The sequence below is a fragment of the Medicago sativa genome, chromosome 6, assembly GCF_051527215.1.
Source record: "Medicago sativa cultivar Bolivia chromosome 6, Bolivia_mono, whole genome shotgun sequence".
Taxonomy (NCBI): domain Eukaryota; kingdom Viridiplantae; phylum Streptophyta; class Magnoliopsida; order Fabales; family Fabaceae; genus Medicago; species Medicago sativa.
The window spans coordinates 63198387-63212910 of NC_140754.1; positions in this window are offsets into that span (position 1 = coordinate 63198387).

Consider the following 14524-nt stretch of genomic DNA (forward strand, 5'->3'; position numbering starts at 1 on the left):
TCTACAAAATTACAAAATTTCCACTGCCCTCAAAATGACCAAAATACCCTTCTAACACCGAATTCTACGATTCCCAACCAAAAATACACACAGAGGCAAATTATCACATAAGAGCACATATAACACACATAAATAAATAATAAAATAAAACTAACGAAAATCGGGCTGTTACAACTCTCCCCCACTAAAAAGAATTTTCGCCCTCAAAAATTACCTGAAGGAAACAACTCTGGATACGCAACCCTCATCCTACTCTCCGATTCCCAAGTGGCACTCTCTCTAGTCGGTCCAACCCAAATCACTTTAACCAAAACGACCTCCTTGCCACGCAAACGCTTCACTTCACGATCATCAATCCTCACTGGCCAAGTCTCAACGGTCAAATTATCCCTTAATTCCAAATCATCCACTTGAATCACATGAGACGCATCATACACATACTTCCTCAACTGAGATACATGAAACACATCATGAAGATTCGACAAAGATGGCGGTAACGCAATCCGATACGCTACAACCCCAACCTTCTCAATAATCTCAAACGGTCCAACAAAACGAGGAGTCAACTTCCGACACTTCAAAGCACGACCAACACCGGTTACAGGATTCACTCTCAAGAACACATGATCACCAACCTGAAACTCAAGGTCTTTCCTCCTCTTATCATGATAACTCTTCTGCCTACTCTGAGACGCTCTCATCTTCTCTTGAATCATCTTAACCTTCTCGGTCGTCTCTTGCACAACTTCCGGTCCTAACAAAGCACTCTCTCCTGACTCATACCAACACAAAGGAGTTCTACACCTCCGACCATACAAAGCCTCAAACGGTGCCATCCCGATACTAGAATGAAAACTGTTGTTGTAAGTGAACTCAATCAATGGTAAACATTCGACCCAACTGACACATTGCTCTAAAACACAAGCTCTCAACAAATCTTCCAAACTCTGAATAGTCTTCTCCGTCTGACCATCAGTCTGGGGATGATAAGCAGAACTCAACCTCAACTTAGTTCCCAAAGCATCTTGCAAACTCTCCCAAAACTTAGAAGTAAACCTTGGATCCCGATCCGATACAATACTAGAAGGAACACCATGCAATCTAACAATCTGCTCAATGTAGATCTCAGCCAACTTTGCCACAGACATACCGGTCTTAATAGGAACAAAATGTGCCGACTTCATCAACCGATCAACAATCACCCAAATAGAATCAAAACCCTTAACAGTCTTTGGCAACGCTCCAACAAAGTCCATTGATATACTATCCCACTTCCACTCTGGCACAAACAACGGTTGCATCAAACCTGATGGCTTCTGATGTTCAATTTTAGACTTCTGACAAACCAAACAAGCATACACAAACTCTGTGATCTCCTTCTTCATTCCAGGCCACCAAAACAACCTCTTCAAGTCCTGATACATCTTAGTCGCTCCCGGATGAATACTCAAACTACTCCTGTGACCTTCTTCCAAAATCTGCCTCTTAAGCTCAAGAACACTTGGTACATAAACACGATCACGAAACATCAAAACACCGTTCTCATCCAACCTGAAATCTCCACCCTTACCTTGGTTAACCAACACCACTCGATCTACAAGTTCCAAATCTCCCTTCTGACCATTCTTGATCTCCTCCAGAATATTACTCGCCAGTTTCAACATTCCCAACCTCACACCATTCGGTGTCAACTCACTAACCAAACTCAAATCTCGAAACTGCTCAATCAACTCTAACTCTTTAACCATCAAAGCAGACATATGCAACGACTTTCTACTCAAAGCATCAGCAACAACATTGGCCTTTCCAGGATGATAGCTCAACTGGAAATCAAAATCCTTAAGATACTCCAACCATCTCCTTTGTCTCATATTCAACTCCTTCTGGTCGAACAAGTACTTCAAACTCTTGTGATCACTGAACACTTCAAACTTAGAACCATATAGATAATGCCTCCAAATCTTCAACACATACACCACGGCTGCTAATTCCAAATCGTGAGTCGGATAATTCTTCTCATGCACTTTCAGCTGCCTCGAAGCATAAGCCACAACCTGACGATTTTGCATAAGCACACCACCAAGACCCATCTTAGAAGCATCACAATACACAACAAACGATTCCTTCGGATTCGGCAAAATCAACACTGGAGCAGAAGTCAATCTCTTTTTCAATTCTTGGAAACTCTTCTCACACTTAGCATCCCAAACATACGCTTGCCCTTTCCGAGTCAACTGCGTCAATGGCAACGCCAACTTAGAGAATCCTTCAATGAACCTTCGATAATAACCTGCCAATCCAAGAAAGCTTCTAACTTCAAAAACAGACTTAGGTGATTCCCATTGCAACACTGCATCAACCTTCGACGGATCCACCGCAATGCCACCTTTAGAAATCACATGACCAAGGAAACTCACTTCCCGCAACCAAAACTCACACTTGGACAACTTAGCAAACAACTTCTTCTCTTTCAAAACTCCCAACACAATCCTCAGATGCTCGGCATGCTCTTCTTCTGACTTAGAATACACCAAAATATCATCGATAAACACCACCACAAAACGGTCCAGAAAAGGATGAAATATTCTATTCATATACTCCATGAAGACACCTGGCGCATTAGACACTCCAAATGGCATCACGGAATACTCATAGTGTCCGTACCTCGTTCTGAACGCAGTTTTGGATATATCTTCCGCCTTTACTCTAATCTGATGATATCCTGATCTCAAGTCAATCTTGCTGAACACCTCCACGCCAACCAACTGATCCATCAAATCATCAATTCTCGGAAGTGGATACCGATTCTTGATTGTCACCTTGTTCAACTGCCGATAATCCACACACAACCTCATACTTCCATCCTTCTTCTTAACGAGCAACACTGGAGCACCCCACGGAGAAACACTCGGCCTGATAAACTGCTTCTCAAGCAATTCTTCCAACTGCTTCTTCAACTCACCCAACTCTAATGCAGACATCCGATAAGGCGCAATCGAAATAGGACTCGTTCTAGGCACCAAATCAATTGCAAACTCAACTTCCCTCTCCGGCGGTAACTCGGTAATGTCGTCCGGAAAAACTTCTGGAAATTCTTGCACTACCGGCAAATCACCAACACCTTTCTCACTACTTTCCTTCAAGGAAGCAAACATCATGAACAAACTAGCTTCACCATCCAAGGACTTCTTCACTTGCTCCGCGGTCAAGAACTTCCCACCTTCCTCAACTACCGACTTAGAAAACGTCACACTCTTGGTCAAACAATTAATGTTAACACCAAAAGTCAACATCCAATCCATACCGAAAATTACGTCCATATGCTTCAATGGAAGACACACAAGATCCAACTGAAAATCCACGTTACCAAAACTAACAGGACACTTAGCACAAACCACAAACAACTGAGCCTCCGCAGCCAAAGATACCTTCCCTTGCCAGACCCAACAAACCTGAAACAACCTGCTACTCCCCCACTACGCTCAAACCCGCCTAAAAGAACGAAACAACACAACAAGTACCGACAGTACTTCCGTACATGTCGCATACAAACAGGAAAATCAACGGGTTTTGATCTGGACAAGACCGACCACGGCTCTGATACCAACTTATAACACCCTATTTCTAATAAGCGGTAAAACGCGCTAATACATCAGACATATTCTAGAAATAGATGCTACGTCTCCGAATAAACCACAATACAATACATGCATAAAGATCATGTTACACAACATAGCAGCAGACATACTTAAAAATCATAAAACATCTCCAGATCTCAACAAAATACAATTGTATTCTCCAAATCCTAAATAACAGAATATATCAACAACTCCAAGATACATAGTCAAAATGAAACAACATGCAAAGACTATCCTAGATCAGAGCCCTAAGCTAGACACTTGCATGAAAAAGAGGAACTCCACTCCTCGGCATCAACAAGCAAACAACTAAGCATCCTGCACGCCGTCTACCCATCCATACAGAGAGGTAGGCGGTCCACCACAGACCACTGAGGGTTAGCATTACATCATCATAATCCATATGAAAACATAGCATTCAAGGAATCATACATATCACATATACAAACCATCCCTCCTAGAATACTAGCATCTCAAGCTATCACATTATCATCATAGTATAGCATGCATAATCATTCTCTATTTAAGATATCGACAAGAGCTCATCATTTAACAACACTAATAGAATGTAAATATTACTCACCTCATTCTTCACTTAGCATACTTAACTCAACAACTACAGTTCATCATTTCAAAATTTAAAAGCAAGTAATCATCATCATCAAGGAAATCACCACATCATATGCATATACATATACAACTCTCACTTCATCATTATTATCAAATTAATTATCATCAAATAGATTCACCAAGTGTATAAGCACAAACAAATAAGACATGCAATTAGAGCATAATTCAATTATTCACAACCATCAACAAAATCCACCAATGTACATATACACCAATCCACACAATCACAACATTCACCAAATTTCACCAATGTACAAATTCAACAAGTCATATATTCAATTATGACACGACTCATCAACTAATCAAATGCATATGATGCTCTAGACTCTTCTCTAGATGCATGTGGTACCAAACTCCTCCAAGGTCGTCACCTTATGATGCAACAAAAACATCATTATCAACGGCTATAATCAACGGCAATATGGATACAAGTATCCGGTCAACGGCAATATGGATATAACATCCGACACGACATATGATGCATGAACATATGACTCATTTCACCATGCATATGTTCACAACAATTCAACGGCTATAATCAACGGCTATAAATCAACGGCTATCATCAACATTCAAATATATCATATAGTTTAACAACTTCATACAATTCGTCATAATCAACGGCTATATGTATATACATGCATTCCTCTCCAATCACATCCAAATTAGCATGTATAAACTCATCACCAACAATAAACATTTAACATGTTCAACAACAACATATCATACACATTTTCATCACCATTCAATTAGTATATATGCATCGACAACAATTCACCACCACTTGACATATATACAATCACCAACAATATTCACTATTCAGTCAACATATAACTGTCACATATATACATCATCAATCATTTCCACATAAATCAACATATAGTTGCCACACTTCCACATAATTCCTTACAATCCAAATAAAGGAACAAATACAACATATGATCACAAACATCATATTCATCACTCAACAACCATTCATACATCATCTCATAATCATCTCAATCTAATCATAAAGGGTTCATAAGAAATTGGCTCTCAAACATCATTTTCAATCAAGTTCGTCTCAAAACCACAATATTGAAAATAATTGGGTCATTTAACCAAAACCAAGTAAACGAGTTCAATTGCCTATGCCATGTATCCTCACAAGTCACACATATGTGCAGTAGAGGTTACAAAAGCATTTCATCGGCCACACATGAAGAATTCCCAAAAATCACGAAGTTCGTCTCTTGGCATCATTTTGCAAAACCAATTCATTTCCAAAACAAAACCAAGTTAGATCCAAGCTATGATACTCTTAGAAGCTTACTTATAAATTGATTGAATAAGGTTAGGTGTTTGGAATCCATTGGTATGCTTAAAAGTACACAAAAATACGAAAAAACAAGGTTTTGGGATTCTGCAGAACTGACACGGTCGCGACGTCAGGACACACGGTCGTGTGATCCCTTACAGGGGACTCTGACACGGTAGTATCATCCAGACACACGGTCGTGTCATTCCACCAGTACAGCAAAAATGCAATTTTACGTTTTCGTGCATAAAATCTTGTTTTCGAGTCCGATTTCAGTTCCGTTTTCACCAATGCATTCCTAACACTTAGACCATACAAACCACACTTGAAAACTTCACATTTCAACATTAAAACAACTTAATCAAACTCATCCCAAGATGACTTATTTTGTAAAAGTTCTTAAAATGACTTTTACTCAAAACTCATTTTCTTCCCAAAATGATTCCCCTCCAAAACAAGCTTCTTAATTCATTCAACATCATCAAAATCAAACTTCTTCATTATCAACCCATTTTTATAAAAACCTCAAGAACAACACAAATTCATAACAACATCAAAGATTATGATTACCCAAGGTTTCTAACATCAACAACAACACCTCACAACTTCAACAACAACAACCAATCATGAATTCATCACAATTCATCAACAACAACATCTCATATTATCAATTTTGATACCCAAAGCATCAATCCAACAACCACATGTTTCAAATCAATAACAACAACTAATGAACATGAATTCATGCACAATTTAACACCACAACTTCATTTTTCAACAAATTTACTCAAGAACACAATATACCCATATTTTTACATTTCAACATGTTAATTCACATACTAACACACAATTATCCCACAAATCATGTTATCAAACATAACAACAACAATTATGCACGAATTTACAACAATTAGATTCAATTCATCAATTTCACAAAATGGGTAAAAAGGAAAAATTATGAATTATGGTTGAATTCTAACCCTCTTACCTCTAGCACCAAGATTCTCTAACCCAAGGTTCAATTTAGCTCCTAGATGATGAATCCCTCTTGCCTATAACCCTTGCACTTGTTCTTCTCTCTAGCCTCTATCTCTTATCTTCTCAAATGAAAAATGAAATGAAAATGTTGTAACCCTATCTCTTCTCACTAACATTAGTTTATAAAGGCTCACTTAATGGGCTTATCTCACAACCCTTAATGGGCCTAACCCATTTCTAATTCAACCTCAAAAATGTTACTACTCACTTACCGGTAAAATATAACACTAACGGTCACTTAACGGTAATTAAAATAATTACTACACCCTCTCTAGTAACTAGGTAAAATAATAATAACTCTCACTAAACACTAAAAATAACTTTCTGCAAAATTACAAAATTGCCACTGCCCTCAAAATGACCAAAATACCCTTCTAACACCGAATTCTACGATTCCCAACCAAAAATACACACAGAGGCAAATTATCACATAAGAGCACATATAACACACATAAATAAATAATAAAATAAAACTAACGAAAATCGGGCTGTTACATTATTCGCTTATTTTATTTTGTTATTTTTCGTAATATAATTATGAGTTGCTCTTGATTGAATGTATTATTGAATGAATGATGAAAATTCTGTTCTTGAATGAATGTATGAAAGAAGGATTGAAAAAATAGGGAAAAAAGAGGTTTCTGTCTCTTCTGGTTGTATGCACAGAGTGTGCGTGAGTTAACTCACGCATGTGTAATTGGGTGCGTGAGTTAACACACGCAGTGCTTGATGGGTGCGCAAGTTAACTCACGCAGTGATTAACACTTGCATTACTTAAGTTGCGCAACGCATGTTAACTAACGCATAAATTTACACTTGCGTTAGTTAACATGCGCAAGGGTAAATATGGAAGGGCTGCAGGGTGGGAGCAAAACGTGCTGGGTGGAGAGCAAAATTCAGAAAGTATTGATGACATATAGACCTCAAATCCATTAAAATTATTAGGCCCAAAAGAGATAAAAGAATAATTCAATTAAAAAAAATGACATATATGGGAGTTGAACCACAAACATAAAGCACAACACAACCATAGTTAACCGCTGGGCCACACCTTTTGTTTTGTAAACATTTATATGCTATGCCTATATATTAAAATTTCAATGCATTATATATTTTAAAAAAAAATTATTTTGGGCCCCAAAATTGGGGAGGCCCAGCTCTATAGAGCTGTTTGCACCTCCCCAGGGCCGGTCCTGGATGTGGGAGGTCGGGAGTCACATTGTGCATATTGTAAAACCATCTAGAAAAGACTCTGTTGCTATTGCTGGAAAGGAGGGGGTGGTTTTGGATGCAAGCTTGTTAGATGAAGTCCTCCAAGTACCTATCTTCACTGTGAAGAGTATTCGTCATAGTTGTCGTCTTGCATTCTCTCAGGCATTAAAAGTTACTATTTATTAGGTGGTTGATGATCCAGGTTCTGTAGGTCCTTGGGTTCGGTTGTTGTTACTTCCTCGTTGCACATTAGAGGTGTTCAAGCCACAGACTAGGCAAGATCGTAGGTCTGGAAATAGGAAGTCCTTGCAACAACGTCATATCCTAGGTTGCTTGGCTAAGTGGAGAGAAACTGATGGTTTTGCCGAGTTGGTTGATGGTGTGTTGAGGGAGTCTGGACAAGTTGGTACATGTAATGGAGGAGAGGATTTTGAGGAAAAAGACAAAAAGATGGGTCCTAACATCAAACAATGCCTTCGTAAGGTTGTCGATGGACACTTCACAGCAGCAGTGAAAGTGTTGGGGTCATCCGTAGTAGCCCCATATAATGAAGATACTATGGGAATTTTGGGGGTCAAACAACCGTACAGGCCACCTTCCTATATGTCGACCGCCATGTTTTCTGAAGCTCCTCTTGTGGTTGAAGTTGACAGCGTTCTCAAATGCATTAAGTCATTTCCTAAAGAGACATCTTATGGTAGAGACGGTTTGCGAGCCCAACACCTATTAGATGCATTGTGTGGAGAAGGTTCATATGTGACTAGAGATCTCTTATGTGCTATCACTTTAATGGTTAACCAATGGTTAGGAGGAAGATGCCCCTTGAGTTTGGAAGAGATTGTAGCTTCTGCACCTTTGATACCATTGTTAAAGCATGATGGTGGGATACACCCTATTGCAATTGGTACTATTTGGAGGTGTCTGATATCAAACATTGCCATGAAAGGAGTTGGTAAAAATATGGCTAAATATCTCAATGACTTTCAGTTTGGTGTTGGGGGTTTCAGGTAGGGCGGAGGCCTTTTTGCATAATGTATATAGGATGTTGAACCTGCGACATGGAGATGGTTCCTTGATCATGCTTACAATATATTTTTCGAATGCTTTCAACTTGGTAGACAGGTCCGCATTTCTATGTGAGGTGAGATTGAGATGCCCATCTATTTCTTTATGCGTTGAATTTCTTTATGGACAGGCAACGAGATTATACCTTGGTGATGGACATATTATGTCTTCTACTGGAGTGTAACTATAACTCCCTATTTCTATTTAAGCGATAAAACACGCGAATATAGCAAATATTCAAGAAATAGACGTTACGTCTCAACTAAACAACAACTTGCATGCATAGATATAAATCTCAACAGTCGCAGCGGACATATAAATCATACATCTCCATATCAAATCAATACATATGCCATGGTCAAATATATCATCATAAGAAAGTTCTCCAACCTCAACAATCAGTACATCTCAAATAAATAAAATAAGTCCAACACAACTAAAAGACACAAACTCAACCTAATCAGAGCCCTAAACTATAACTCCAAAATGATAGCGGAGGCTAACTCCAGCTATCCAAGCACTCACCGCAAGCGGACTACTCCTGCACAGCGTCTACCCATCCATACAGACAGGTAGGCGGTCAAAACCACTGGAGGTTAGTATTACATCAATCATAATCAATATAAATAACTTGATATAGATAAAACAGTTCAATTCTCAATTAATCATCATGAACATTTAACCTCCACATCCACATTCATATAACAATCTCAATCATTGCAAGTATATAATCATTTAGCACACTCATCATCATCATTCAATACAACAATCAAGACTCATGCAATGTCATATGCCTAACTCGACACATACATGCATGTGGTACCAAATCACCTCAAGGTCGTCACCTTCGATGCAACAAAAACATCGTAATCACCTCAATTGGATATAAAATCCGCCACCATCAGTCATGAATGCATGAACATATGACTCGACTACAATGCATATGTTCACACAAACAAATCACCTCACCATCACCAACAATTAGTATATATGCAATCGACAACAATCCACCACCACTTGACATATATACAATCACCAACAACATCCATGATCCATGTGTTATATGTGCTCTTATGTGATAATTTGCCTCTGTGTGTATTTTTGGTTGGGAATCGTAGAATTCGGTGTTAGAAGGGTATTTTGGTCATTTTGAGGGCAGTGGCAATTTTGTAATTTTGCAGAAATTACAACAATAATACTTCAAATGAATACATTATACAACTAAATGTGTTCGTACTTAAAAATATAGCTCAACTTGTCCAAAACATAAAAGATGCAACCTTGAACGTCCATCTCATCCTTCAACGGTACGAACGAACACTTGTTGAATCATCCATTCGGCAACTAGCTTGACGTCCATCCTGTTTATCTGAAACAAATAAGGATTGGGATGAGACATAATGTCTCAGTGAGTTCCACCTAATCCTAGGCTATAGGCAACCTCAAGGGAAACCTACGGTCACCACGTGTCTACTTTACAACCTAACGGTTAATTGTACGTGTGTGGGGACTTGCATGCTTAGATGGTGGTGCATACTAGGACCGTCTTAATTCATCTTACTTGTTATAGGCTTACTATAATCTTGAGTGTCATGGCGGTAGAGGGGACCTAAGACCGCTATGCCAAGATACGGTAAACGCATCGAGGTCTTCATGTACATGTTCATGACACAATCCTAAGCCGGACGATTAGGGAAACCTAAGAACGTCATCGGCATTACATTCTTTACTTAACTTGTACTTGTACATAACATACTCATGCATGGGTTCATTCGTGGTCATAAACATAATCATATCATACATTTATTCGCATATAAGTTCATTATTCATTATGTTAGCGTTGAAAAAACATTCTTATCTTGATTCATTTTACGGAAAGTCCCGGGTGGAGTAACCCCGAGTACAATCCCAACATGACCGATGTACGTACATCGGACTCCCTCGGTGTCGTGCGGGTCCCTTGCGGCTTGAACCGTTCCCCTTAGGTCGAGAACCTCCCATATCCCCCTGGCGTGGATAACAAGAGACACGAGCACCTACGTCTTGTTAATTTCAGTGACATGCGGGTCCCTTACGGCTTGAGCGAGAACCTCTTGTATCCCCCTGATGTGGATAGCAAGAGACATGCCACCTACTTATGATAATCATAGTCTTAACATCGTGAAAGATTAAACCTATTCATGCTTGCTTACTACTTCGGACCCTTGAGTCGATCCGAGTAGCGGTAATCTTATACTTGTTCATCATAAACATGGTGGAGACATATCTAATCAAACCACAACTAACATGCTTACTATCTTATTCTTGTTCATGTGCGAAGATATAATTCGCATCCTATCATTCTAGGAATTCATACTAACTTGCTAGTTCTCGACGACTATGTCGAGGTTCTAGTTTTCCCTTGCTTAATGCTTTGCTTGCTACCCGATCCTTATCGTATCATCTCTCGTTTACCATGCTTTATTATAATTGCCAAACACTTGCTTCATTTATAAGGAAGTTTTCATTAAAGGATTAACATTTGGGACCTTGGAATGAGGGGTTTATCATATAAAAAGACTGCACAAGAAATCGGCTCGCGAAACACCGGAATGGCCTGAGGCGAACAAATCAATGGGTTTCCCCATTGTGTTGCTCGCCTAGGTGAGTAGAATCACTAGGGAGGCGAGCTCTTACTCGCCAGGGCGAGTTGGGGGCGAGCAGGACCCCCTGTTCGACCTTCTAGCTCGCCTCGCGAGCCATTTACTCGCCGTGGCGAGCTGTGACAGTCCAGCAACCTCAAATTTGATATTTTTGACTTAAAAACCTCAAACCAAGCATCTCCAAGTGCTATATGACCCTTAGGATCATTAGAAACCTGTAAAACAGTCATGGAACAAGTGCATACAAGTATAGCAAGCATGGCAATAAAAGGGGCAACTAACTTACACTTTAAACCCTAAAATTCATATTGTTTCCTTACATGAATAAAACACATAACCCAAGGATAGTAAGCTACCTAAGGAACTCACCTTGCAAGCTCTTGAAGCATCAATAATTCCCAAGCTCATAAAAGCTCAAAACCCTAGCTTGATCACTTCCTTATGTTTAACCCAAAACTTTATTATCTTGATGTTTTCTTGCAATCTCTAGCATCTTCATCCCTTGCTTGATCATAATTCTTTGAGTTTATACTCTAACCCAAAGCTTTCACCAAATCCCTAATTCTTCATGAATTTCTCTTGTTGTGATAAAGCTGGAAAACAAGCTCATGTGAAGCTCCTACTTGTTTCTAAATCTTGGAAGTACCATAGTATGTGCAAGCTCTAGCTTCCTCTTTTCCATCAACAAACCCTAACCTTTGAATCCACTTGCTTTCTTGTACTTATGATCTCATAAAAGAAACATTTCTTTACTTGAATCAATAAAGAACCCAAATCATAAACAAACCATAGCTTCAAAGACTTCTTTTGGTGAGGAGAAGAAGAAGAAGAAGAAGAAGAAGAAGAAGAAGAAGAAGAAGTAGTGAAATTAACCAAAAGGCTTCTAATTGTTCTTGAGGGAGGAGAAGAAAAAAATCATGTTGTATGATCCAACCCTAACTTAGGAATCCTTGAGGAAGAATATTTGATGATTGATGAGGTAGAAAGAGAAGGGATAGAAGGTGTGGGAAAGGAGAGAGAAGGGAGAGAAGTTCCCAACTTCAAACCCTAGAGAGAGAAAGGGGAAAAGATTATGAAGATATTTGGCCCCAAAAACAATTAAATACTCCCATGACGTGCAATTACCAAAATACCCTTTGTCTTAAGCGTGGTAAATACGACTCTGAGGCTTAGCTCGTATTTGACTGTCATCACTTAATAATATTCTCCATAACTTACTTTCCTTTATATTAATCTTATGGCAATAATCGACAGTAATATTCCGACACTGACAGGCGGTATATTACATTCTACCCCCCTTAAAAAAAAATTCGTCCTCGAAATTTAGAGATCAGTTACCATGTAACGAGTTCAACCATAACATCTTAAAATAATCCTTGCATCATCGGAAACATTCTTCTCATAGTCTTACCTTATCTTAAAACATCATGAGCAAAACTTATTCTTACGGCATATTGTACCAGATATCTCGGATCCACATCTTACCTGCTTAGGGTAAATCATTCATATAGGTAACTTATCATTATCTGAAACACTCAGGATTTGCCTTTCAACTGAAGTCTCATTAGAATTCAGGTTTGCCCTGCAGTGCTCAATTGCATCATAAATATCGTATTGTGTAAACACTTAGCGCATACATACTTTTCCTTACGTAACTTGAGACACCTAACTCTTACTTACATTACTTACTAAACGATTCCATGAATCCCTCTTCAGAGCCTTAGGAAAACTTCCGATCTCTACATAATCTCATATAACTTGATATGGATATGCAACTTTAAACTTTTTCATCATACTTAACATTCAATAGCCGGTCTTTTAGTTCACCTGCTCTACAACTCTCCGACTAAAATCATTTCCACTTAAATATCCTTAACCTATACTTGTACATCTCAGACGTCCTTTTAGAGAACATCGCTATCCATTTCGTCAAACTTTATTTCCCGTTGCGCATTACATACTTTCTCATGCCACATATTGTTAGATAATAACGATACTTGTTCTATCTTTTTACTTTAAGAAATCTTATAATCATTGGTATACGGATCCTTGGAATGAATATATGTATTTCCTTTTTAAAGAAAACATTTTGAATCCAAACCGATAACGGTACTGCAGAACCATAGGACGAGTTTCTATGTTCTGAAAAAGGTTGAAACGCGTCTAGACTCGTCACTGACGAGTTGATCCGGAAGTCCGCACGTCTTAAGTGAACTTACTCACTTATGACGTGTGTCATCGGTTTAGAAAATGGAAAAATCATGTTTTTAAAATAATTCGTTTCCAAGTCCCTTAATACCCATTTTCACTTTAAAAGTTGAGAAATCCTGGTTTAGCACCATTCAAGCAAGTATCGTCATCGTTTAACAATCATGGCATCGGAGAGTATGAATCTCATCATATATAACTCATGAATCATAATTCCTTACGTGATAAAATTCTTAAACTCCGGAAGTGAATTCCTTTCTATTCGATTAACCATTCTTGCACGAGCTTGATATCACCAATACAACCTGATCTCTTCACTTTAGTAACTTCAACCTCTCATATTTAATTAGGTGAACACATCCATATATCTTTACCTTATCCATCTTCGTTTGCAAAAGTTTCATTACTTAATCAACGTTCCGAGTACAGTTCGCCCGTCTCATAATGCTTCTCATTAAGCTTCTTTACTATTAACATTTATCCGGCTCACTTCCGTTGCACCACTCTGATTTCGACCTGTTTGGTTTTAACCAATACTCTATTCCATTGAGACGAGTGAAAATTCTCATTCCTTTTCTTACGCTTTATCATTATCCTAAACTCTTCTAAAAACCATTCATGTGACATCCAATGTCACATTTTGCTTTTCATAAGGCCTTGTTAGATTGAATCTCATGATAGACCTACCGTATTCTCATATTACCTTCTTGTGGTTGAACTTTACATACTTACTAGTAGACTTACCTTCTGTTGTATCAATACCATACTTAAATTTTATTCCTGAGCAAATCTCA